This window comes from Mastomys coucha, unplaced genomic scaffold (genome assembly GCF_008632895.1).
Source record: "Mastomys coucha isolate ucsf_1 unplaced genomic scaffold, UCSF_Mcou_1 pScaffold12, whole genome shotgun sequence".
In the NCBI taxonomy this organism is placed as follows: Eukaryota; Metazoa; Chordata; class Mammalia; order Rodentia; family Muridae; genus Mastomys; species Mastomys coucha.
In genome coordinates, this window is record NW_022196894.1 from 54351157 (window position 1) to 54378674 (window position 27518).

At 41.4% G+C, this 27518-nt stretch overlaps 1 protein-coding gene and 1 pseudogene across 1 annotated transcript in view; one reads left to right on the forward strand and one right to left on the reverse strand.

The window, feature by feature from the left end:
• Positions 1-27518, reverse strand: part of Tmem45a (transmembrane protein 45A) — an 85094-nt gene that overhangs the window by 47699 nt on the left and 9877 nt on the right. The window lies entirely within an intron of this gene.
• On the forward strand, positions 23487-25081 carry LOC116086003 (annotated as a pseudogene).

Consider the following 27518-nt stretch of genomic DNA (forward strand, 5'->3'; position numbering starts at 1 on the left):
CTCTCTCTCTCTCTCTCTCTCTCTCTCTCTCTCTCTCTCATACATTCATTAACCATTTGTACTTCATCATTGGAGAACTGTGCTCATTTCACTGACCCATTTATTGATTAGATGACTGATTTACTATCACTTAGTGTTCTGAGTCCTTTGTGTACTCTAGATGCTAGTCCTCTATCAGATATCGAATTAGCCAAGATTTCTCTCTCGCTTTGTAGGCTGTCTCTGCACAAAATTAATTTTTCTTTGGTTCTCCAGAGTTTTACTTTTTATTCAATGGGTCCCATTTCGGTTACTGTTGCCATTATTTCCTAAGTGACCACAGTTGTCTTGCCTACACCTATATTTTTAAGTGTTTTCTCAGATGGTTTTAGAATTTCTGGCTTTACATTAATGTGCTTTAATCCATTTGGAGTTGATTATTGTACATGGTGAGAGACAGAGATCTAGTTTTCTTTTACATGTAGTTCAGGTATAATCAGTTCTTTCAGCATAATTTGTGAAAGAGGCCATATTTCCTTCAATATACACATATTTGGTATGGTTGCCAAAACTTGAGTAGCTATAGCTACATAGCTTCATATCTGGAGTTGCATATTATACTTCATTGATCTACACATCTGTTTTTATACTAATATTGTATTGTTTCTGTCATTATGGCTACACAGTGTAACTTGAAACTAGTATAATGGTATATCCTGTCTTTTTCTTTTTGTTCGCTATTGATTTGGTTATCTGGAATATTTTGAACCTTCATATGAATTATATTACTTCTTTTCCCTGAAGACTGACATTGGGATTTTGATAAAGATTACATTAAATCTGTAGATTGCTTTTGGTAGAATGGCCAACTTTCAAATTATTAATTCTTTCAATCTACAAGCATGGAAAATATTTCCATCTTTTAGTGTGTTGCTCAATTTTTTTATATCTGCTTAAGTTTTTTTTTTTTTAAACTGGGAAGGATATAAGGGATGGAAGAACAGGACACAGAGATCTGGATTTTGAGCATAGGGTTTGATAATGAAGTAACATCTCAGAAACTGCTGGGTCCGAGAGGCCTGAGCTCGGAGTGGACTCTTCCTCTGCTCTTTACCTTCCGCCCCGACCTACTCTGTATCCCTCCGCCTCCACAGCACCTGCATGGCTCTTCATCATAGTGTTGCTCAGGCACAGCATGTTGACATGACCTCCTGGATCCTCCATCTCTTCTCACTGGCTCAGAGCTCCTTGCTCATCTCTATAACTAAGCTGTCTTCACTCAAAATGTCTTACGAGTCAAACAATGCCAAGAGTGTTGGCTAACAGCCTTGCAAAAGCACCAGCGTATTTCTCAGACTCACATGTTCTGCCCTCCCAGCTCTCGTTTCCTCTCTATCGTGAGAAACTTAAGCAAATTTCCCTTTAAATGTCTCCATACGCTGAGTCCAGGTTGGACACCATAACCAAGCACATGTCACAGGGTCTTTAGGATGGGATATTTGCTGGAAATCATGTCTGCGGGTAGGTATGCCCTGTGGTGCACAGCTCTAATGTATTCGTTCACACTGGCTATTTCTTTGTCTTTTTATTATTTATTTATTTTTATTAGATTTTTTTGTTTACATTTCAAATGATAACTCCTTTCCCGGTTATTTCTTTGTCTTTTTATTATTTATTTATTTTTATTAGATATTTTTTGTTTATATTTCAAATGATACCTCCTCTCCCGGTTATTTCTTTGTCTTTTTATTATTTATTTATTATTTATTTATTTATTTTCATTAGACATTTTTTATTTACATTTCAAATGATACCTCCTCTCCCAGTTATTTCTTTGTCTTTTCATTATTTATTTATTTATTTTCATTAGATATTTTTTATTTACATTTCAAATGATATCTCCTTTCCCGGTTATTTCTTTGTCTTTTTATTATTTATTTATTTTTATTAGATATGTTTTATTTACATTTCAAATGATACCTCCTCTCCCGGTTATTTCTTTGTCTTTACCATAGTGCTCTACGCATTTTCTGAGTTTTTAATCTGTGAGGAGATTCCATTTAAAGATTAAATAAGTTGAGAAAAGTAGCTTTTCTTCTGAACAAGAGAGTGAACAAGTGTGTATATGTTTGAGAGAGAGAGAGTAAAAATAAGACAGACAGACTCATAAACTCTAGTCTCCTTAAAATTCAAGTTCAAACAAGAAAAGATAAAGAATTTCAGAGCCTGCCACAGAGAATGCTTAGCCTCCTCTTCAAACGCAGGATTCTGATGGACGGGTGCTGTCTTCTGTCCTACATCCTCTCTGTCCTATTAGCCCACATTTAAAGCCAGAATTTGCACCCAGAACCACCACTCTCCACCTTTGATGATCATTATCTCACACAGTAGGTATGCAGGCTCATTAAGATATCTTGAGGGCAGTGAGAATAGGCCAAGGGAACAAAGAAGGATCAGTGACTTCTTTAGGAGTTTGGGGTCAGGAACAAAGGCAAACTCCTGAGGCAATCCTCCCTTAGAGCCTTTGACACTGATCTGAAATGTCCTAAGAGAATGAGTCAGTGCTCTGTGTAGACAGCTGTACAGGAGGTCACTCCTGCTGCTTAGCACATGTTACCACTATGGATACCTAAAGGCAGAGCCGTAGGGTTTAGCAATAGCAACAGCAAGGAAAGCACAGGACTCCAGGTTGGAGATTTAGTAAGGTGGTGGAATGCTTGTCTAGCTAGCACAGGGCCCCTGGATTTGGTCCCCAGCAACAAAGAATAATCACAGGTTACTTAGTGAAATTTCTATTTCAAATATTTTATGCAATTTGTGTGCCCAAGATATTTCATATATGATTCCATATTACAATTTCACTAAGCTGGCTGTGTATTTCTCTAGAAACTCAGAAGGGATTTCTATATTGTAATAGCTCAGGGTGACTTCTCAAGCAATACCCAGCATCTCTTACTCAGTATCCTAAGTGGACTTGTCTGTGATTACTGGCTATTTCGACATGTCTATTTGAGTGACCCCATTTTTTATGAATCATACCCAGGCTATGTCTTACTACTAACGAACCCTTGCTCTGCCTCCTCACTTGGACAATGATATTGCTTTGACTGAAATATTGTTGGTGCCATCAGGTAAAATGGATATCATTGGGCCAAGGTTCCATTGCCAAAGTCCACACAAATTGGGAATAAGTCTTTTTCATCAACTCTTAAATACTAAAAGTATATCCCTTAGTTGCAGGATGGGATTAGATAGGATCAAAAAGATCTGATGTTAAAAATCTCCATATAATATATATTAAGACTTATATTGTTGGTTAATAATGATCCACCATGCTTCTAAAATCTTCAGAATTATTAGCACTCTGGCAACAAAGCCATTAAATCATTACTCTTGCCTAGATCAAAACAAGTAGAATAAAGTCCAGCTTCTTAAAGTGTGCATCACAATGCCATATGAAGTCATGGAATGGAACACAAAGGTTGTGACAAACTCCTTCAGAGTAAAAGGGTTTTGAATGCCCAATGACCAAGAATTAATTAAAAGTAGAACATGGAATTAGATTAAGATGTTTCTGGAAGCTTCTGTCTACATTGTACCATAGGATTCTACTGCATCCTTCATTCTGAACTGGACACAAGTGCACATTACATAGAACCTGCTGTCATGTGACTCAACACCAATGGACATTGCCACACTTCAGCTCAGATTCAGCACTATCGATTTGCTGTGAATTATTATGGGTCTTTTCACTGTTTGTGCCAAGTTTTCTCTTACAGAAACATGCTAGTTAAGCATAGAAAACAAAGACCTTTAATTTTTTTCTTACTGCCATTGCCCACCATGCAAGGATCAAATAAGTATGTGTATCTTTGAATTGCTACTGTGTTAGAATCTTTGATTTTTAAAATTTCTGTTTGAGTTGCTGACTTGTCATTAAAAAAATAACTATTAAATTAAATTTAACTTGGGATTAGGCAGAGTTTCCAACAATGAATGAAATGGTCCTAAACAGCCTTCTGCCATTTTATATTACATATTTAGACAGTGTAGCATTCTCAGCATTTGAGAACTGTGAAACCAAAATATTAACTTTGAAAAACCATGAAGCTATTCAGTGTCTTCATTATTAAATATTTAGGCAAGACATATTTTTTTATTTGTATTTAATGTGTCTGGGTATTTTGTCTGCATGTGTGTCTATGTACCACGTGCATTCAGTGCCCATGGAGACCAGAAAAGGGCATCATATTCCCTGACACTGGAGCTATAGATGGCTGTTAGCTACAAAGTCGATGCAGGTAACTGAATCAGTGACCACTGCAAAAGTAGCTGCTACTCTTAGCCACTGAGCAATCTCTCCAGACCCCAAGATGTAATTGCAAAAATAAACAAGCATATCCACTTCATTAGTCTGCAAATTTGAGTTCAAGTTTTTTGAATATGTATTTGCTGTTCACGAGTACATGTACAAGTGTTTTTGTGTTGTGTCATGTTTGTGTGCAAAGGCCCAAAGCTGATGTTGTATGTTGCGTCTCAGTTCTCCACCACCTTACTTGTTGAAACAAAATCTCTTACTGAACCTGAAAATCACTAATTTGGCTAGACTGACTGGCCAGCAAGACCCAGGGATACTCCTGTGTCTTCCTCCCTGGTGTTAATATATAGATGCATACTGCCGGATCTGGCTTTTATATGGGAACTGGAGACAAAATTCCAGCTCTCGTGCTCATGTGACAAGGATGATATTAACTGAGCCATCTTTCCAGCCCTTCTATCAATTTTAATATGTGAGACAATTATATGTCCACCAAAGAATTGTTTTAAAATAAATTTCATGCCGGGCAGTAGTGGCTCACGCCTTTAATCCCAGCACCTGGGAGGCAGAGGCAGGTGGATTTCTGAGTTCGAGGCCAGCCTGGTCTACAGAGTGAGTTCCAGGACAGCCAGGGATATACAGAGAAACCCTGTCTCAGAAAAAAAAAAAACAACAACAAAACGAAACAAAACAAAACAAATAAAATAAATTTCATGATATTTAACAATAAATGCTTGAGATGCATATTCATTTCATATGCCTGCATGCCTGGAGTCATTAAAACATTTCTTGGACAAAAAGCAGTCATAAATGGAAAACGTTAGGAAGTCTTGGCATTACTGAGTGAAGTCTTGGGGCCCAGAGTAAAGAGGACAGACATAAAGGTATTGTGGTAAGTGCTGTTAATTGACTGTTCCTTTCAACTAATTTAAAACATAGGGATGGGGAGCTGTTGTGGTCTACATATTAAATGCCTACCACACCACAATGTCAGGAACTTCACAATGGTCTCTAGCTGGTGGGTTTATCTTTGAAAATTTTGGGACTTAAAAATGTGGGGCTTGCTGGAGCAGGGAGTCAGGGAGCACGCTTATGAAGGTTATTCCCACTCCCTAGTCCTTCCCTTCATATTTCTTCTTCCTGTCTTCCAGGAGATGAAAAACAGTTAGATATTGCTAACAGGGACATAGAACATCAGCTGAACAAAAGAGTAGTCGAGCGTGGGACCAGTCCAAAAGCGAGGCCCCTAAGGCTGCCAACAGAAAGGCAATGGCATCATATCAATACCGGAGATAGGTGATGTTGAAAATATTAAGACTTTGGAGACTTTTGGGAAGTGCCTAAATACTTTATGCATTAGGAGACAAAGGCCATGAGCCTTTGGAGAGAGAAGGTAGAGAGTTATGGTTTGAATATGAAATGCCCTCCACAGTTTCATGCATTAACCAATTTGCATCTAGACAGCATTGCTGTTTTGGGTTGTTCTAGAAGCTTTAGAGCTAGTGGAAAGAAGTAGGAGATATATTTGTGAAATTCCTAATTCCTTTTCTTGCTTTCTCTGCTGTTATCATCCAGCATGAGACAAAACATCATCTACCCCATACAATGCCATTATCTGAGCAAAACAAGCCTTTCCTGGTGTTAAATAGTCCAAGCTGAGTATTTTATCATAAGGAGGTGAAGAATAACTATATCCTAGTGGAGGAGGAGGCACGGAGTATGCAAGAGAACTTCTGAACCTCAGCTTGTATTTCTTTTCCTGTCAACAGAAACTACTTAATACAGAAGACATGTTTAAATGAGGTGTTGACCCTTTCCCTTTTTACCGGCTCTCACGCGTTCTTATTTTACAAACATTTATTATTCACTGAGTCTAGGCCACGTCTATTCTTCTCTTATCAGCCAACTGTACCACACACTCTGTCTTCTGTGAAGGACAACAGAGAGGCTGGTGGTGGCTCTAAGCTCAGCGATTCCTTAGAAGGATTTAGCTCATCAATTTTAAGCCATGCGGATGCATTTGAATATACATCCCAGCAAAAATAGATGATATGTGACTTCTTCTAAAATATATTTTTGATCAAAAACACAGAGAAACAGTATTCTGCTCAATTAACTCCTTTTCTGGTGTAACTTCAAAGTAATGGATGGTGAATGCAGGCTCTTCCCCGCCCCCACAGAATCACCGTTTAAATCAGTTAAGAGACCAGAAACACCTAGTTCTTTGCCCATTGATTGGCATGACCAGTCTACTGCAGTCTAAAATTAGTTGATGCAGGAAGGGCCTCAGGCATAAATGTAAACCTCCAGCATTTTGGCCAGCTTCTTCTCTGTAACTTGTTCATTTAGTTTAGATCACACTGTGGCATCTAAGAGGATGTTCTATATGAGAAGAGCTTGAGTTGTTTGCTCCTCCTAACAATGGACTTTATGAAAGAGTCCCGACTTGCAGCCTCTCCCCACCCAATGAGGAAAGACGACCTGATATTGACACCAGAAATCCATGTCCGTTTTAACTCGGCCAACTCCATGCCTGCTTTCTCTCTGAGGGAGCTTAGGAAGTCTAACAAGAGACACCAGGAGAGAAGTGAAGGTGTCACTAGAAACCCAGGTTCCCGTGTCACCTGCTTACAGGCTTATAGCTCACAGTTCCTCATTGTTGGAAATGAAGCCAAAAAGTAAAGAAGAACAGAGGCAAGTGACCAGCCAGTAGCTACAGGACTTTCTGGAGTATAGAACAGAAGACTAGAAACAGCTGAGCAGAAACTACCACAGCAGTCCCAGTCACACAAAGAGCCAGTGAAGCCTCTTAACTCACTCCCTGGGGTATATGGAGGGCATCACACAGGACCACGGTAATGACACCGAGAGTCTCAGGAAGTCCCATTCAGCTCCATGGCACTACAATGCAGTGTCCCTATCCAGTGTTTTTGGCAAGCAGCACGGAACATAGAACAGTTGGACCACAGATTACCAATCTGTAATAACTGATAGCAATGTGACCAAAATCTAGAAGCCCCAGATGCAACTTTATTCATTAATATGTATGCACTTTACCACTGATGTGAGCATAAGGCATGGATAAAGACTCACTATGAAGCGGGAACTGACTAAATATTCCATGTACCATATCTCATAGATCTGCTCAATTTTGAAGGGTTCAATCAGTACCTTAGTATTAAAAGACAGAGAAATTAAAGGTTGGAAAATAGATAAATAACTTAGCGGAAAAGTTCCCATGCCTTGTCTGGTAATGCAGCTGGGATTTGACTCTGTCTGGCAATTCTGGAGGCCGAGCAAACATAAGTCAGCCATCCAGGAGAAGGGACTGTCCTCAGCTTTTGAGGACAGGGAAGATGCTGATAGGTTTGATCCAGGGGCTAACATGGGGCAGGGACCATCCTGTCTAGAAGTTAAGCTTTCCATCTGCTGAGCCTCAGCTAAGGGAACTAGCTGCTGGCCATGTTTCTCCAACTCCATTAAAAAGAAATTAGAAAGTGAACTAAATACAGCTCTTCACAGCACGCTGATCATCTACTAAGAAGGTGCTAGAAACAGTTTTGGAGAAAGCAGAGTATGTGCTTCAGTGGTATTTCAGCAAGACTGAATCAACAGTCACACCCAAAGTGTATGAAGGGGAGAAGGAAGCTGAAGATGAGGAAAGCGATCAAGAATTTATTGCAGATACTCATTTCTGAGAAGAGGAGTCTGAGTCAGGCTAGCATGGTAAGAAAAAGAAATGAAGGGACTAACATTCATGCTATCTACTAACCACTCTGAAAGAAGAACACGCTGGTCCGAGGAGTTGACAGCATTGAGGCTGTGCTCTGTGGTAGTTCTGCATGAGCTTTCTTCTCACCAGAGCACAAGCTCCAAATAGTCAGGGAGCCTTGTGTGGACCTGTCAGCGCCATGAGTTTTCCTACTGCTGAGGACAAGCAGATGTTGGATAAATCACACAATAAATAAATGTAATAAAATTAAAGTCCCAGTGCCATGTACATAACCTACAGAGGAGAATGTACGTCATGTAGTTATCATAAATTCTCAGTGGTCAAGTGAACTTAATAAAACACCCCATTCCACCTAGATACATCCTTGTTGTACCACTTAAACATGTGACCAGTAGAAAAATACTGCTAATAAAGCAGTTGGCATTACATTTTCCCCTATAGAGTCTGTTTCCACAATTCTGTAGAAAATAAGATTGCAAAGTGGAAACAAAGTTAAAAATAAGACTTGGTCTTTTATGAGAACATCAGTGTAGGAGGAAAGGAGGACAACTGAAGGTCTCTGGAACCAGCCACATCTGGCTTTCTTTAGGAAGACTTTCAAACACTCAAAAAAAAAATGGGTGCCACCTCTCCTAGGGGAGCAGTGTCCTGGAAACAATGAGTTGTAAACAAGGCAGAGGGAATTTCATACTCATTCTCCACCTAAACATCTCACATTTTATGTGTTCAGTAGCTGCAAGTGGCTAATGGCCACTGAACAGATACCAAATGTATATGACAAACACATAAGCGGGATAGAAGAAAGGAAGGAAAGGGAGGGGGAAGTGAGAAACATCTGCTGAGGAGACACTGGTAGTGTCCTCAGTTTTATTCTCGGCTTCCCATCAGCCTGGACAGTGAGTTACCAGACCTACCTTTATCTATAAGGACATTTGTTCAAAGATGTCATGCAACTTCACATGTTATTGGAATGAAAGAAGCAGAATGTGCATGTGCACTGCAACATTCTCTTCAGTGTCACCTGCATTCACAGCAGCCTTTCACAAGTATACAGGAAAAAACGGCTATGTATGACAACCAGGTGACACATCCCAGATCTCCTGCAGATACTGGTTTGAATGCCATAGATGACTCCTCCCTTCAAGAACTATGGTACAATTGTTATAATGTGGATATGTCCTCCACTTCTTGAGTGGCCCTCATCCCATTTCTGCTCTCAACTTACTAAGAACAAACCAAAGGATTCACCTGTAGCTCCCTAAAGAAGCCGAGCTTGAACATCCCTTCCTAAATCTAGCTTGCAGCCCTTCTTGCCATCACCCAACTAACACATTGCCCTATTCAACTCAGCCCCACAAAGCAAAGGAAGAGGAAGAAGAGAATGAGGAGGGGAAGGGAGAGGGGACAAGGGGGAAAGAGTGGGTACGAACGTTTTCTTCTGTTCAAGAAGCATGTCATTGCAGAACCTTCTAGGATTCTCTCTCAAAGATGAGAGTCTCCCTTTTCTGTATTTTCAAGGTACCACCACTTTTGTATAGATTCTCTTTAACTGGACAATAAACTTCTAGAAACGAGTGGCTATGTCCCTGATCACTGTATCTATCGAATGGGAGTTGGCTACTAAGTAAATTAACGAATGCATAAACTATGAGTGTGTCCACAACTCCATTTTAAAGGTAAGAATCACTCCATTGTACTGCAGTGTCCAAAGGATTAAAAGAAGCCAGGAATGCCTGCATCTACTCAGAAACCTCATCCAGATGTGCATTACAGCACTGTGAACAGTCACCCCATTGTACTGAGGTGTCCAAAGAACTAAAAGAAAACAGGAATATCTACATCCTACTCAGAACTGACGTCCAGATGTGCATCATAGCACTATGAACAGAGTGTGTCAACAGATCACCCCACGGCACCTTAAAGCATTCCAGAAGAAACATATCCTAAGTTACTAAGAACATTGAAAAGCTGAGAGTCTAGGAATATGTGAGAGTCATATGAAGCATAATCATAGCGTGGTAAGGGAGGAAGAAAGCAATGCTAATTACAGTGTGGTCAGAGAGCTGAGAGCTGGTATGTGACCTACAGGAAGTAGAGGATATATAGTGTAGCCTCTGCTCCTTCCCTCCACCAGAGGATGGGAAGTGTTAGGCATCTCTAAGTATTAGAGATCACAAATGGAACTTAATTCCTTCTTATTCCCAACACCCTAGACAGAACTGTCCACTCCCTGGAGTTAGTAGGAAGGATGTTTATGAATGGAACTCACAGTAGTGCCTTAAACTGTTTGTGTTATAACTACGTATAACCCTTGCTTCAAAACCTTGACTTGGTTCCAGTGGGGAGAGCTGTACTAGAGTCCAGTCTAAATCTCCCTTCCTAAGCCTCAGCAACAACTGGGTAAGGGTAATAGAGAACCAAGAGGTCTAGTCAACAGACCTAATGGTCATATTAAAAACTGATGTCATTTCTTTTCATAAATAATGTCATGTCCTTGTATTCTATCTCATAGAGAGATGGAAGTGGGCTGGAGAGATGGCTCAATGGTTAAGAACACTTGCTGTTCTTTCAGAGGACCGGGGTTCAGTTCCCAGTACCTACATGGCATGTTACAACTACTTTTAATTTCTGCTCCAAAGAATCTGGCACCTTCTTCTGGCCTCTCTGAATAATACCTGCACAGGTGTAGAATACATTCAGGTGTAGAATATTCAGGCATATATACACATAAGATAAATAAATAAATATTTTAAAGGAGTTAGAATCTGGAAGCACTGAATTAAGACTATAAGAGATGAATAGACAACACCATAGACTTAAGACTTTTAAATTATATCTCCATCCAGAATGGGGCATGATGGTCTATGAGAGAGGCACCAAGAACTAGCTTCTTCCTCTTCAACACAGAACTGAAATCAAGAGTTTATCTGCCTGTAGAAATTTGTAGGCATGGGAAAGGTTGTGTCAGACAAAACCTGCTAAAACCCAGCCTTGGATAATATCCTGGTACAAGAAACAGCGTATTCCAGCACCTACCACATACCATGGTTGCTGAGCCAGTGAAATCCCATTTAGGAGGGGTAAGGGTTGGAGACTCCCAGTAAGAGAGAAACTGTTAGTCAGCTCCATAGCAAAAAGGTTGACATCTTGCTGGCTTATTGCCACTATAGATAGAAAGACCTGTGGTCTATAGAGCAGGCAAATGTTAAACAAGTTTACTGTATCTTCGTGTGAACTCTTAGGGTGCTGAAGCTTCGAACTGTTTTGAAAAGGGTCCTGTAGTTGAACCTTGTTTGGGTTGCAGGAAGACAGGGCAGTAGTCTCCTTTTAGGATCTCATGGATATTACCCTTCATCACTGGAAGAGGGAGCTGCTCAACAATGTCTTGGTTCTTGGGAGTGACTCTTAGTGGTCTATAACATAGGGGTGTGAGGCTTAACGCTGCGGGAGGGAGTGATACTGCCCGCTAGGATTGGCAAGTCAAGGAACCTGCCCTTCAGTTCTGGGGCATGACTATTTACAAGTAGAACCCTCCCCTGGGATGGAAGGCAGCAGACTCAGCAGTCACTGCCCCCCCCCCCCGACATAGAACTTTGTGGTTCTTTTGCCCTCAGCTGCCTTCAGAGTGGCCAGGGAATAGCTCTGGCATGCTTCCACACCATGAAAAATAATAAGAACATACATAGGATACATAGGTACATAGATATGTACGTACATACATACATACATACATACATGCATGCATTATAAAATGCTCCACAATCTAGTTCAGGTATAGCTCACATTCAGTGCTAACTTCCTCTACTCTGAAACTCAGTTAAGAGGAATTTCAAGTTTGTTTCATCTGTAAATCATCCCTGCTTAACACTTCGTAGGTACTTTGCTGAAAAGAATGCAGGGTGCAAGTATGTGTAAATCAGTGTCTGTGCGTACAAAAGTGTAAGCTGCAGCCAATACCCAAAGTACTCAGCCTAAGATGAACCCAAGAGAAGCTGAACTCAGCATAGGTAACAATCTGTCTCTCTCATTCTTCACTGGTCCCACATCTCAGTCAAGATTATTTTCCCTTCTTTTTCCATGATCCATTACTCTTATTAGTACTACTACTGTTGTAAATATTATTATCATCATCATCATTATTTTACTTTTTCTTCTTTTCTGTTGCTGTTGCTATTTTATTTTATTTTAGTTGCAATGGGGTTCAAACCCAGTGCCTTGCACACCTTGGGCAGACACCTTGCCACCTGAGCTTCATTCTCATTGTGCTTAAGATTAAGATTATTTTCAGCTTTTGACATCTCATTCAAACCTGGAAAGACACTTCAAACTAAGGAAAGGGGTGAGGCAGCAAGAACTCCCAGCCACGAACCTTTTCTCAAGTGGGCACAGCAAGGTCTCACTCCTGGAAAGACACACCCAGTTGAACAATTGAGAAAAAATGCACAATTTTGCTGACACTCCATCTGTGTGGATCTGTTATACGTGTCAGACACAAGCCTTATCAGGGCTGTACTTGAATGTCACACTAGAAGAGCTATGATTCCAGTGCATACATCTTCCCATGAAGTTTATGGATCTGCAACAGTGTCTAATCAGAAAATAAGAGCTTCAAGTCCTTCAGCACAGTCCAGAATCATTTTAACCAGTAACATAGTGCCTATGGAACTCCCACTGACTGATAGGCTACCATTCCCATTGTGCAAGTAACCACAGAAGGCACACCCATATACTCTGCTCTCTAGATCACAGCTGCATGAATTACTAGGGTGTTCCAACTTTGTAAGTCCTACAGGGAAGTGAGTCATGTCAACTCTTGTAGGGTAGGCATTATGCTAAGACCTACTAATTGAGACCAACAAAGCCACAGTGATAGTGTAGACAACATTACAGTGTCAAGCTGGAAACACAGTCAACATTATATAACAAGCCAACATGCCAAACTGTATTGTCACTCTCTTAATAAGAAAGCACAAGCAAGAAAAACAAAACAAAGCAAAGCAAAGTCATCCTGGCAGACATATAGAGGGATGGAATGCGATAAGGGACCCGGAATAAATAAATCCATGTATACCCTGCCAACCAATTTTTGATGAAGTTGACAAAAATGAGTGTCAGATGATAGTTACAGCAAATTCTGTTGGGAAAACTGTATATCCATGTTGAGAACGCTGAATACCATCCCTCTCACCCTGGGCAAAAAAATTACTCCAAACAGACCAAAAACCTCGATATGCAGAAAATACTAGTGGAAAACAGAAGAAAACCACTTTATAGCTGGCAAGGGCAGTGATTTCAAATACAAAGGAATGGAGGCCGCTTGCCCCAGACTTAGAGGCCTCTGCACAAACAAAGACACAATCACCAGGGTGAAGGAACAGCCTGTAGAGGGATGACACGTTACTAACTTAACCATAAGGAGTAATAATACCCAGCTAACTTAACCACAAAGAGCATTAATACCCAGCACATATAGATTACTCCAAAAACTTAACAAGAAATAATGCAATTAAAAATGGGCAAGTGATTGAATAGACTCCTTTCAAAAAACTGTACAAACAGCCAACAAACATTTTGAAGAACTGCTAAATATCTTTTGCCATCATGGAAATGAAAATCAGAACCATAATGAGATGCTGTTTCGTGCCAACCATCATCAAGAAGCAATAATGAGGAGGGAAATGGGTAGGGAGAGGGCAAAGGGGGTATATGGAGAGAATACATTCAACATAAAATATATTCCAGTATGATTTTTTTTAAAAAAAATCAATCAACCAGCAAATAAGAAAATAATGAAGGCTTGTGGGACATGAAAAGAGAACCCTTGCATACTGTTGCAGGGTGTGTAAATCTGTACCAACACTACCATATCATCCATCTCTACCATTGCTGAATGCATGTATTAAAGGAAATAAAGTTGGCATACAAAAGAGGTACCTGCATGCCCTTGCTTGCCAAGCACTAGTAAGAACAGATAAGAATCTGCCTCTTGGGGCTTTTCAGTAGATATATAAAAAATACTATAGATGCAATATGTATGAGGAAGAAATCTAGTCATTTGCAGGAAATGGATATGGAGAAGAGCACCTCCTTAAGTGAAGTACATCAGAAACAGAAAAGGTGAGATAGGTGTGAAAGAAAGAGGCAGAGAGAAGAGAGGGAAGAGTGGGAGGGTCAATGGATATGAGCAGTGCAGAATGTACGTGTACAGAATATCAGGGAAGCCATTAGTGCTTGTGATGGTTTGAAGATGCTTGGCCCAGGGAATAGTACGATTTGGAGGTGTGGTCTTTTGGAGTAAATGTGGCCTTGTTGGAGTAGGTGTGTCACTGTGGGTGTGAGCTTTAAGAACCTTGTCCTAGCCCCCTGGAGACCAATCTTCTCCTAGCAACCTACGGATGAAGATATAGAACTATCAGCTCCTCCTGCACCATGTCTGCCCGGATGCTGCCATGCTCCCACCTTGATAATAATGGACTGAATCTCTGAATCTGTAAGCGAGTCCCAATTAAATGTTGTCCTTATAAGAGTTGCCTTGGTCATGATGTCTGTTCACAACAGTAAAATCCTAAGACAATGTTTGTAATCAATATGCTAATAATTACAGCAAATACAAAAATAAAAGGATTTCATTCTTAAAGGGCTGAGTTGATGGATTACAGTGGCTATGACATCAGGCAGGGGCTAGCCTAAAAGCCTGGCAAGATTAAGGGCTCAGGGATGTCAGTGCAGGGCACTGGTTTTTGGAATTCAGATGGAAATGGAGCAAAACAGACTCTTGTTGTTAAAAATAGCAAGACACATAAGGGCAAAGTCAGAGTAATCAAGAAAAACAAAGTTCTGCAATGCAAACATCTTGAGGGACTAAGACTACATTGCCTGCACATTCCCACCTCACTTTCTAGCTGCCAAAAGGCCCAGGAGGAGTGGCCTCCAAAAGAAGAGGTGACAAGGAATGCTGGTGGGAGAGAGAAGAGTAGGGAGGGGTCAATGAAGGGTTGACATCCTCTGGGACACTGGGTTTACAATCGGTCATCAAGGTTCACTTTTCAATACTGTTACTCTTTATCTTAACCATAAGCATGACTCCAAAAGAAGACACCAGAAGATCACTGGAGAACAATAGCTACCTCAGAAGAGGCTTAGGGAAGAACTATGTCAAAACTCCCAAATCAAACACAGACAAAACTCCAGAATTTAAAAACTAACACCTCTCCTATTTATATTAGCTTGTTAAAAAACAAAGAAACAAAAAAACCAATCAACCAAACAAAGGGACACTTCGCAATGATGAGCTAGAGGTGTCAAGTAATAGCGGATGACTCTACCCAGGAGCCAGGCTACCCATATGAGCAACTCTGACTGGCATTATTCTCTCCCTATAGCCTGCGTGGGTAGTAAGATGCTACACCCAGCTAGCACAATATGATAGCAGCAGGGCATGTATGGGAATGCCTCAGCTGACTTGTAACATCCTAGGTCCTGCCAAGAAGATGCCACAACTGAGAGGAATGTAAATTGCTACGCACACTCGTCTACTCCAGTCACATCCAAAATATCGGGGATAAAATCCTGATAAAGGATAAGAGGCAATAAGACCCCAAAAGGGATTCTGTGCCTCCTGGATTTCAGACTAGTCGCTGGTATCCCCTAACTCAGACGTGTTCCAGATTAGTCTTTCCAATCGTCAACACGACCTCATAATTAGGCATAAAGCTACCCCAAGAAATGATTCGTAAATAAATAAGATTGGGCATTGTCTCCTGTCTGACACAATGTTTCCAACTATCCTAGTTTAATGTTTTACGTACTAGAGAGTAATCAAAGGGCTTCCACTCAAGGACATTAGCTAAAAGTGTGAGGTCAGAACTCCTCACTGCCTGCCTCCAGCTAGAACCAGAGAATTAGCATAAGAATATCTAATTACCTCAACAGGGAGGGCTCCACCCCTCTTCCTCCTGCTTCACACCTAGCTACCAGACTCAACTCCCGCCTGCCTATGTGACTCTTGACATCAGCCCTGCTTGCTGTATGCTACTTAAGCCTGCTTTTCACTAGCACAAGGACTGGGAGAAGAAGAAGGACTCGAACTCGCAGAAGGACTAGCACTAGAACTTAGATGGGCTAGGACTCAGATTCATGCAATCCACATTCCCCCAGGCCCAGGGGATGCAGTACCAATCCAGAGGAGATAGCTACTGCTTTAGACCCAGCGTGTTTCAGATAGCCTCAGATGTACCTCAACTATTGAGCTGCCAGATTTACCATCTCTCTTTTGCAATGACTGTAAAAGTCTGATGCCATTTCTAAGAAATACATTTAGATCCTATACTTCATGTGTTGTCTCTGCCATTATTTCTTCGCCTATGCCTTGTCGACCTGACTAGGACCCCTGGTTTCTCCCACGGGTTGAGGGAGGCCCAGATAGGCCGGTCCACGGCAGTAAATCTTTACCAAGGTGAGGCTGGAAGAAGAACTAAAAGCTCACCCCATCCCACTTCAGTCAGAGACAAAGCCATTATCAATTGAAGCCACTTCAGAGACAATTGTAATGATGCTCTATTCATAAGAATGGTAGCAGTGAGGTGATAAGGACTGGACAGATCCAGGTATATTTGGAGGTGGGTCCCATTTGCCTGGGACCCATTTATCCACATTGGTTATGGGGCCTGAGCACATGACAGAAGGAACTTAGCTCCTAGCAGAATCTCTGCCTTGCATTCTAGGGTGATGTGTCCTGCTGTGTTCGGTACGACCTGATCTATGACAACCTTTCATTAGACAAAGAAAGAAGTAGTTGCAATCCCTGGACTCAGCAGAGTCTAGAGACAAACTCATCTAGATGGGAACCCCATCTCAGCTCATTCCAAAGGTCTGACAAAGAGAAACAGGGTTAATAATTGAGAGACAGTCTCTGAGAGATTAGGATCCTCTGGATCGGGGGCAGGGGGAAAGCTTGCCAGAAGTTTGATGTCCTCTGCCTTCAGCCCACCCTGCTTCATTCTGGTATCATTTGCCATTCATCTATCATGCTAGCTAGCTCTCTCAGCAGGTCAACAGAGCCCTTCATGTCCATATTCTACGGAACATCCCCATTCTATGGAACTTAGCAGAGCTGAGTTCCACCTCATCCCTGAAAGATAACGTCTTATCTGTTTCCCTCTGTCTGGAAGCTTCCTTTCTTGTGTCTCCTAAATGTCTAACTTCTCAAACCCAGAATGTCCCAGGGATCCTCCTTTTAGGCTCTTTTCTGTTTTGGCTCAGTTCTGGGGAAGGAGGACTCATCCTGCTTGAAACACTGTGTCATATACCCACTTCTCCCAAATGCCTAACTTCAGGCCCTGAGTGTTCAGCTTCTGTCCCACCTGGTTTCTCCACTCAAATGTCTAGCATGCCTCTTAGACTGAGAACTGTCTAGAACGTAGGTTAGAACATAACTCCTAACATACCTGACTAGGGAGGACCTGCTCACAGCAAAACTTGTAGCCATCCTTGACTCTGAATTGGCTCTCACCTCCCCCATCCAATCCACTGAAAAACATTCCACCTCCAAATACGCCCAGATCTGGCCAGTCCGCATCACCTCCGCTGCTACCACTCTTGTGCAGAGAGCATCATTACAATTGTCTCTGAAGTAGTTTGAATTGATAATGGCCCTTTGAGGCTCATATATTTGTTACTGGGCCCCTTGTTGGTAGAACAGTTTAGGGAAGGATTAGAAGGTATGGTAGCCTTACTGGAGGAGGTATTCTACCAGGAGTAGTCTTTGAGATTTAAGAAGCCCATGACAGGCCTAGTCTCTCTCACTCTCTGCAATGTACTCAGATGAAAGCCCTCATTCAGCGTTCCAGCACCATGCCTGCTGTCTGTTGCCAGCTGCCTGATGTCTACTTCCTGTCTGCCTGTTGCCTGCTGCCTGATGTCTGATGCCTGACACCTGATGTCTGATGCCTGATGCCTTTCTCCCCACCATATTGTTCATGAAGTCACCTTCTGAAACTGGAAGCAAGTCCTCAATTAAATGTTTCCTTTTATAAGTTACTCTGGTCAATATATCTCTTCGCAGCAATGGAACAGTAACTAAGACAATCTCCCAGCTAGACTCAACTTTGCCTCTGTAGTTCTGTAGACGTGCAAGTCAAGCCCAAATCCACACAAGGACACCCTCCCCATGACCCACCCAAGCCAGATCATCACTTCTCCAACATCCCACAGTCAAGAGTCTCTTCCTCACCAGCCATGCTGTCTTCCCGTTTCTCCTAAAGTATTCCAGGCTTGCCTCTTCATTAGGGCATTGGCACATGGGGCTCCTCCTACTTGAAAATCTCTTCCCTCTAAAGCTATGTTCAAATGTAATAGTTTTACATCAACATATTTTAAAAATTGCTTCAATACCTCATCTCTATTTCTTACTTTATTTTCTCCATAGTAATTATCTTTTATATACTGCATAATTTACTAAGTTATTATGTTATTATATCCCACACCTTTTTCCTTATAAAAAGCAATGCCCTATAAATCCTGTTTTATGAATGAAGGATTTCACCTGTATTCTTCCTCACTGCCAGATTCCTAGTTCTCAGAATTAGATGGACTAGATACTTCCATAGGAAATCCTTGGTACATAGGTGGATAAAGGGTAATGAAGATAGATGGATGGATGGATGGATGAAATGATAGTTGGATTGAAAATGTGGGTAGAAAACTTACAGTGGGTGGAAGGCTTTTTAGTTCAATTTTAAATTCCATTACACTCCGAGAGGGTAAAATGTCACAGAAATCAAATGAAATAAAATTCAGCATCAAAGATCTTTAATCTCTTCTCCACCTGACTAATAGCAATGGTAACATCTAGCCTAAGATATATGTTTCTTTCTACAGATTCATTAGAACTGAGTCATTTAAGCTTTGCCTCAATCATCTACAATACAATAAGCCAACTAGGGGAATCCTTGTGATTTTAAGAGTCAAATTCAACAGGCCGGGGCCTTAAGGCTAGAGAATGGAGCTGGAAAAGGAGTTGGAAGACTCAAGGGAGCTAGATTGCACTGTGACGATACCATATGACAGACAGCACAACAGGCTCTTTGCTTACATTACCTTGAATGATGCCACTGGGGGAGCCAGTCCAGAACAAGAGTAAAATTGAGATAGGTCCAAACTCTGAAAATCTCATCCTGAGACTGTCAGAGTAGGATTGTTTTCTTCCTTGCTCTGTGCCTGTATGTCCCAGCACATGTAGCCTCATGATCTCCACATCTGCACCCTTGAGGTAGTAGTCATGTGGCTGGTGGCCAGATGGCAGGTTAAACTCCCTCTCTTCCTATAAGGACATGTCCAGCAAGAACCTAGAATTCCTCTTCATGCAAATGAAGCCTTCTTAGCACCTCAGCACCAGCCAATAATGTGCACTCACTCCAAACCCCCCTACCCAGGCCCCAGTGTTTATATAGTCTTTGTTACCCCCAACAAAGGAGAGCTGCTTCACTGAAAACTGTCTCAGGGGAAGGCTGTTTCTCCCACACCCTCTCACATGTAACCCACCCACTCAGCTAAGCTTCATTCCTTCCAGTCTGGCCCATAGATATTGGTGCCTGGATACCCCCAAGAGCAGACCTGGGCCAGCAACACTCCATGTCCACCTTCTAAGATATTTACCTGCCTTGGTTTCAGTACAGATGCAAGACTGATAAGACATGGACAGTGAAAGTTAAGGTTTTGTTTTGAAGTTAGTGCTAAGTTTCTGGAATTAAAGAAAAAAAAGATAGGCTAATGCTTCTTAGGTTACAGTCACACTCACAAACACATACACCACTCACACTCATACGTACATAGTCTTTCATGCACATAATTAGTATGCACACACATTCACACGCATGTTCACACACACATTCATCATACACATTTTTTGTGTATAGCAAAAGCAACTAATAAAAAAAGTTTAAAATTAGTAACTTTTACTTTTGCCCAAGTCCCCAAGGGTTATAAGTGTTGAAGATGTACTGTACAGTAGGTACTATCCCCAAAAAAGCCTGTTTCATTAGCATCCTCTTTGCAACAATCCCTCTCCTAATTCCCTTTCTTCTTCCCACTCCCAGCTTCTCTGTGGACATTTTATTTATTGTTAGCAGTTTCCACCGGGTCTCATCTGACAGAAACCTGGCCCACAGCACTCTGTAATTAATGTCTTCAGACACATAAATCTGGTTGTCAGTCCGTTTATGAAGCTTCCAGTTTGCCAGAGAACAGAGTGTTTGTCCATCAGAAAGTGATCAGTTCACGGCTGCTTCTCCCATAACTGAAGAGTAACTACGCTCATTTGGTGCTTGTTTTTACTAGCACCAAATTTGTCTTCCGATTCTGTGACACTGTTGTGCCAGCCCACTTAGGTAAAAGTATGAGGCTCCCATGAAGACGTTGCCCACCTCCAGGTTTGCTTCTCTCACCTGGACCAAATTACCAAGCCAGCCACCACCTCATATTCATTTCAACACAAGGAAGAGGATGAGTACCTCAGCTCACACCCTCTACCAGAGCTGCATGGATGAAGAGGAAGAAAACCCAGGAACTACTCCTCATAGTCAGTGATGATGGTTTTAGTATTTGGATCTACCAATAAGACTAGATTAGTGATGTGCATACAGAATACATCTATACACGGGAGCAGGTCTTATCTTAAAAATTTTTAGAAAATAATTGAATGACTGATTGATATATGTGTGTGAGTGTGCATGTATCTCTCTCTCTCTCTCTCTCTCTCTCTCTCTCTCTCTCTCTCTCTCTCTCTCTCTCTCTCTCTCTGTGTGTGTGTGTGTGTGTGTGTGTGTGTGTGTGTGTAAAGGTCAGAAGATCCCCCTGGAGCTGGAGGCAATGCATATTGCTAACCACTGAATAACTCCATAAGACACTCTAAATGAGCATGCAATTTATGCCAGAAAAGAAACAGCTTCCAAGAACACATTAAGGGAGATTAATTCAACAAAGACAAATGAGTGGGCAGCAGTTCCTATGATCAGAAAAGAAACTGCTTCTATCCCTTCTCCCCAAGTTCTTCTCAGCTCACCTATAGTAAGGAAGCTGTGTGTGACTGTAAAGAACAGATGTTTGTAAATGACACCTGTTAAGTAAAGCATGGAACATAACTGAAGTTATGTCAAGTGGTGAAGAAGAAATATCATCCTTTTAGCCAGTGATACATCTTGCAAACTTGCCCTTCCAGGCCTTACCACTTTCCTTATGAATTATATTCCATAGCCAAATCTGTCAATAAGTCTCATGATTTAACATCACCAGTGATCGGTAAGGAACTAAAACATAGCTGTAAAGAACTTCAGCCTAAGAGCTGACACTTCCATGTTTACGGTGGGGTTACAATGGGCATCCTCTTCAATGACTAAATGCCATGTATGAATCAAAGGCATCTCGAAATCAAACCACCCCCACTTGACCTCGTTCCATCCCTAACTTTTCAAAAATCTATATCAGTTAAGAAATTTAGCAGGGGTGTGGGGGTCCTTTTAATTTCAGGAAAACTAAGGAAGGTTCTCTAGAGTGGTGTGCACATTTTCCTTTCCATCCAATACACAATTCACCCAAATGAGGAAGGCCATCAGGTAGAGTATCTTCATAATTTTGTGGAATTTCTATGTGAATGGGACCCGCAAGAAGTCGCTGACAGACGGTTGCAGATTTGGGAAATGGCATGAGAATAAAGGAAAGAGAAACCAGTGGATTAATGAAATAAGACTGGCGATATGGTGCTTAAGAAAGACTGCACAAGTCAGTAGGGATGGAAGACACCAAGAAAACAATGCCTCCCAGAAAAAAGACGGGTGTACATACAAACTCACAGAGACTATGGCAGTATGCACAGAGCCTGCACAGGAATTCCAGTGCTGATAGGGGAAGTGGACGTGAGATCCCATCCCTAACCCAGAAGTTATCTCCAACTGACAACAGCTCACAAAGGAAAAATTAGTTTTCTTCAGTGGATTATCAGTGGATATGCAAGCTATACTTGGGCAAGTTTCATGCCCGGCAGTATATGGTCAGCACAAAACAAACTCAATGGTACTTTTCTGAGGGTTCTTTTGTTTTGTTTTATTTTGTCTTGTTTTTTTGTTTGTTTGGTTGGTTGGTTGGTTGATTGGTTGGGATTTTTTTGTCTATAATGCTTTGCCTGATCATTTTGTACCTTATTGGACTTTTACTTATATATTTTATTTCAAAAAGACAGAGAAAGAAAGAACCTAATTTCCATTAAGTAGAAAAATAGCTCACATTAAGTAGGCTACATAAGGCTAAATGAAATGTGGTAAGTGGATGACATCTAGGTAAGGCCAAAAATAATAATTAGGAGTCATCACATTGCAAGAACAGTTTGGCTTAATCGGATTTGTCTTGTCCACCTTCTATTAGAATTTCAGTCTCAAGCCTAATAAATACTGTCTTAGTCTTTTTCTCCTTATTATGCCTAGACTTTAATATATTGTAAGAAAGAAAACAATTAAAAATTTATGTACACATTGAAAAAGAAAGGAAGGAAGGAAGAAGGAAGGGAGGGAGGAGGAGGGAAGTAAGGGAGGGAGGGAGGAGGGAAGGGAGAGAGGGAGACAGCAAACAGGGACTCTGGTAAGGTAAATGCTCTTGACTCTTTTTCCACAGCCAGGCTAACTCCTTGGGCAATACCATCTCCCTTCTGAGAACCACTTAGCCTAGCTGATTATCTGAAACAGTCTCACCCACTCACCACACCCTATTTTGCCTGTCACCCCCCACAAAACATAATTCTAAAGAGCAAGGTCAGCAACACTTTTCATAATTAGCATCACATAGATTATATCAAGTTTCAATGAATTTTTCCACAGTTTAACTTGTCCTTGGTTCCATCTTCTTAGACATGTCCAGAAATACAGAGAACAATCCTGAACTCATGAGACAGAATTGCAAGCTTCTTAATATCCTCTTGATGTCCCTTTCTCTTGGAAAGAAAAACAAAACAAAAACAAACAAAACAAAACAACAATAAAGCCAAGCTAGAGCCTCCTCCAGTGCATAATTACTGGAAGAAAATAAAATTTTAAGCACACTCCGTCTAGGGTTGTGGATATTGCAGCAATTATTATTATTATTATTTTTGAGACAAGGTTTCTCTGTATAGCCCTGGCTGTCCTGGAACTCACTCTGTAGACCAGACTGGCCTCGAACTCAGAAATCTGCCTGCCTCTGCCTCCCAAGTGCTGGGATTAAAGGCATGCACCACCACCGCCCAGCAAATATTGCAGCAATTATTAGATCGTGTAAGTAGATCAAGTGAATTATTCTGACCATGTGATGATAATACTAACTTCCATTCTCCCCACATTCTTTCAGCCCCATCCAATCACCCTACCCATAGAAGTTGCCCCTGGGAATGTCCCAAGTGGTGGGACATCAATTTTTACAAAGATTGACTGACCCTCTCCTTCAGTCTGAATTTCCCCAACAGTCAAATATTGATTGCATAATGATAGTGTCACCCCATTGTGATATACAACTTGAAAAGTTTTGAGGGGCAGGCATGCAGCCAGCAGTGGCTTTGGTGCAGGCGACAGCGCTGCATGGCTCTAGAGGACTGGAGCAGACCTGCAGCTGCTCGCTGAGGCCCTGGGTCATGGCTGCAGTTGTCAGGACTCTTGGGGCAAACTTGCCAGACACAGAAGAGGAGCGGTAAGGAAGGGATGCAGGGGCATGGAGGCTATGACTCTGATTTTATTGAGGATGAGCAAGGTGGAGGATCCAGCAAAAAGAGGAAGAAGACAGTTGAAGATGAGTTGCTGCTTACAAAACCATTTCAAAAAGAAAGACCTGGAAAGGTGGCTCATAAACAAGTTGCCTCAGACTTGCTGGACAGGGAAGAAGCAAGAAGTAGAAGGTTCATTTCATAGCTATGGATGCTTATCAAAGGCACACAAAGTATGTAAATGGCTATATTTTGTACTATGGTGGCAAAAGAGAGGGCTTTAAAGGGTTGGGGAGGATGATAAGACAGATCTGGATGTTATACGAGAAAATCATAGATTCCTATGGAATGAGGAGGATGAAGCAGATATGACTTGCAAGAAGAGACTTGCAAAGAAATACTATGATACATTATTCAGGGAATACTGCATAGCTGATCTCAGTAGATACAAAGAAAAGAAGTTTGAATTTAGGTGGTAAATAGAAAAAGAAGTAATTTCAGGAAAAGGCCAGGTTTTGGGGGTTTTTTGGTGTGTGTGTGTGTGTGTGTGTGTGTATGTGTGTGTGTGTGGAAAAAAATGTTGTGATGAAAAGGAAGGCCTGAGGAGCTGGGAAGGCAACTTCAGTTACACTGAGCACAGTGAAAAGAGAAACACACTTGTTAAATTAAGATTATTCCAAGAATGTTCCTTTAAATTAAATTTTCATTACAGGAGAAAAGAAATCAAGTCAACAACAACAACAACAACAACAAAGTCTAAAACCAAGACTGAGTGTGACGAGTCACCTCGTAAGAAATTTAGATCATCATCTTCAGAGGAAGCTTCCAAGGGAAAGGGTGAAGGACATTCATCCTCAAAGAGGTCCGAAGATTCTAGAAGCAGAAACGCTGATGAGGAGTACAGTGCTTCAGACTCTGCGTTCTGGAAGGGCCCACGGCCAGGGACAGATGAAAAGTCACAGGAAGAAGAATTTGATGATTATTTTCAGGATTTGATTCTGTGAGCTGGGAGAGAGAACCTTATTTCTTGGCGAGGAAATGTACAGAGACACCCAGTGAATGTGTCCCTGCTGTTGAACCTGGACAGCCACTGGGACACACAGAAGCACAGGGCATTTCAGACATTTTCTCTTTCACGTTCGTGGCTTCTCAGTTGCTTATCTAAAACCTGGTTTTGGCTCTAGCTTCCCAGTACATGATAAACTTGTTTCAAGTGTCGTTTGAACGCAGAGTGATTGGCATTGAGCTATAAATACATTATTTAGTGTCTTATTCTCAAAAAAAAATAATAATAAAGGGAGAAAAGAAAAGAAAATTTTCTAGTCATCAAGTATCTAATAATTATAAGAAAAACATTCCCATTTCTGCACAGGCAGAGTGGAAAAGAATGTCTGGGCCCGGTTCATGTCAACCTGAACAAAACTAGTCCTGGCAGGGAAATGTCTAACAAAGATATGCAAAGGTTAGAACGTGTCAGGCTGACCCTCAGGATTGGAGAGGAGTGAGTGAGACACACAGCCATGGTACGCGAGTTAAAAGCTGACAAAATTATAAAGGGAGAAGAGATAGTCAGGCTTAACCTGCAGAGCTCAGTTATGGACTGAAGAGATGCTGTTCAGACAAGGAACTGGACAGACCCTAACATCTGATAATGAAAGTGTCCTTGATCATCATCCTCTGCCACCACATTAATGGGATGTGGCCCTCTTCACTCTTGCCAAGTGCCACACTGGGATTCAAAGACTCCGAACCTTAACCTCACTGAGATCATGCCTCACAGTGCGGTCCTTACTCCCACCTATGACTTTTGAATCTTACTCATTTGCTTCAGAAGACTAGTGAGGCCTCTCCTGCTAACCTTTACTGTCCGTTACTCAGAAAATATCATGTAGTTGGAGAATAATAACTTAGCTGAGTTTAGCTTACTGTAACTGTCTTAGTCAGGGTTTCTATTCCTGCACAAACACCACGATCAAGAAGCAAGTTGGGGAGGAAAGGGTTTATTGAGCTTACACTTCCACATTGCTGTTATCACCAAAGGAAGTCAGGACTGGAACTCAAGCAGGTCAGGAAGCAGGAGCTGATGCAGAGGCCATGGAGGGATGTTCTTTACTGGCTTGCTTCCCCTGGCTTGCTCAGCCTGCTCTCTTATAGAGCCCAAGACCTCCAGCCCAGGGATGGCACCACCCACAAGGGGCCCTACCCCCTTGATCACTAATTGAGAAAATGCCCCACAGCTGGACCTCATGGAGGCACTTCCCCAACTGAAGCTCCCTTCTGTGATAACTCCAACCTGTGTCAAGTTGACACACAAAACTAGCCAGTTCAGTAACCCAATGGAGAGATATTAAATATAGGAAGTACTTTTGCTTAAACAATAATAGATACCAAAGATAAACTGCTGCTCAGGAGCCAAAGCAAATATTCACACAGATGATGATCTGGCTGTCTCTGGCTTGTTATATTCCAAACGTGACACTAAAGTCAATTATTTGACTTAACCAGTTGTGGAAATACTCCTCCAGGGTGGCTAGGCATAGTGACCTTTTGTTTTAAACACAACTGATTTACTGTTTTGAGGTGCCAAATATTGTGTGGTTTATGTAAACTGGGAGTAGATTTTTTTTTTTAAAATTCTTATAAATATTTTTCTACTCAGGGATAAGGCTAAGTGGCTGGGCATAGTTGGATTCTTGGGGAAGTTGCTACTTTATGATTTGTTGGTATACAGAGAAGCACTGAGACTGGACCAGTAATTCCCCACTACCCAGGGAGCCTTTCCAAACTGCTCAATTCCATGGACTCATAGATTAGAGGCTTTCTAGTATGACCAGGATGGGCAATATCCCTTGCCTTCTATGAGTGCCAAGCTCTCTCTTCGTTTCCCTTTGCTGTTGTTATCACTAAATGATTCAGACTAACTAGTGTGTAATGGAAAGCAATTTATTCCTCACAGGCCAGTAGCACAGGGAAAGAAGGTGAGAGACAGACATCATGCTTCCTCATATTGACCATAATGTCTCCTCATAATGTCTTATAAAAAGACAGCAAGCTAGCCAGTGCAACCTCTTCCTCTCCTTAGAAGCCAGTTAAGCCATCAAAAGGCCCTGCCCTCATAACTTCACCTAATCCCAATTACTTCCTTACTGGACCCACCGCCACATTAGCATACAGAACTGGGAATTAAGTTTCCACAATTTAAATTTGTACAGGATTCATTTAGACCTACACCATAACAACCCTCAATCCTAGCATATTATTAGTTTCCTCAAAGGCCTTTTGTTCACCCGAATGCTGTCCTCCCAGAGATCCCCTAAGGGATCTAAGGCCCCACTTTCTCTCGAAAGCTCTCTCTACTTCAAACACTGTTTTAAATCTAGTCACTTTCATTCTCCCTCAAATTCCTCTCACCAATGTTTAGCTCAAGAAATCTGAACTCTACCTGCTCTGAGCCTCTTCTCCTTTAGACAATCTCTGCAGGCAACGTCCTGGAGCAGGGAGGATTCCCATCTCTTTTGCTTCTGGTTTATGAGTTTTCTTCAGTGCTTCATGACTGGAGGTCATATAAACCACTAACATATATTTCTAGTTATATCAAACCAAAGATAAATCTTGCTATGTTACTTATTTGTAGTAGAGGAAAATGCTTTAAAATTCTGCCCATTTTCAATGAATACAAATATTACATAGCAGAGATACTCCTTTAACAAACTTTAAAGAAAGGTCATTGAACCACCTACCTCAGAGTCATCCAGAATTTGACAAAAAAA